Here is a 1,071-nt window from a genome sequence, read left to right as displayed (position 1 = left end):
GGTGGGGGGCACCAGGGGGTGCAGTCGGTTAAGCCTCTGACTCTTATCTCGGCTCAGATCATGCTCTTACAGCTTGTGAGTTCCACCCCCACATCGGGCTCTACGCTGATGGTGTGAAGCCTGCTTGGGATTCTGTCTCTCCTTGTCTCTGCCCCTCCCATGCTTGTTCTCTCTCTCTCTCTTCCTCAAAATAAATAAATAAACTTTTTTAAAAAAATTAAAGAAAAGAAAACCGGACAGGGTCCACAAAAGGCGTGGTGGATGTATGTGAGAGAGAAGAGGAGTGGCAAAAAGACCCAAGTGCCGAGGTCAGGGCGAAGTAGGAACCCGTAGGGATTTTAGGGTAACAAAATCAAAAGTGATCAAAGGAAGTTATTATTACTATTTGTGAACAGAGTTCTTTCCAAGTTTCAGAAGTAAAATTAATGTGTTCTATTTTGACATCGCGAAGAGACCAACTCTTGGGGCCAAACTAAAATAAAACACATCAGACTCTTAATGGTCTTCGTGGTATCTCTAAAGGGTTACTTATGATCTGTTAAATATTTGAATAGCACATTGTTCTGTGATCCACAGGACCAGCCTTTTGCATAAAAGCGGAGGAACCAGTCTGGAAGCCCTGTCTGCAGCGAGAGCCAGAGAGCAGGCTCCAACACCAGCAAACTTGAGTTGACAAGGTGGTCTGCATTCAGCCTGGCCGTGGGGACGGTGGGCTCTCAGCCAGGCATGTTAGGAGGTTCCTGAGGACCAGTCAGGGATCACAGGGGACCCCCTGTGCCTCTGTTCTTAAGGCGGACTTGGTTAGGACATGGGAGGCAGGCACGTGACGTGTGCTGAGCGGTCAGACCAGGCTCAGACGAAACCCTGAAACCAACGGCTAGCTGGGAGACATCTCTACATTCTCAAAAAATCCCCCTATCAGTTACCCCCCGCCCCATGGCCTCTGTCTTCAACCTCTTCATGGACTGCGTCTCCACATTATACACTCCGGTTTCTCCAACCTTTTAAAAAGCAGCCGATCATGACAGAACAGCTCATCCTTCTGGCCTGTCCTTCTCCACTGCTGGAATG

The sequence above is a fragment of the Suricata suricatta genome, chromosome 9, assembly GCF_006229205.1.
Source record: "Suricata suricatta isolate VVHF042 chromosome 9, meerkat_22Aug2017_6uvM2_HiC, whole genome shotgun sequence".
NCBI classification, from domain to species: domain Eukaryota; kingdom Metazoa; phylum Chordata; class Mammalia; order Carnivora; family Herpestidae; genus Suricata; species Suricata suricatta.
This window is presented reverse-complemented; position numbering follows the sequence as displayed.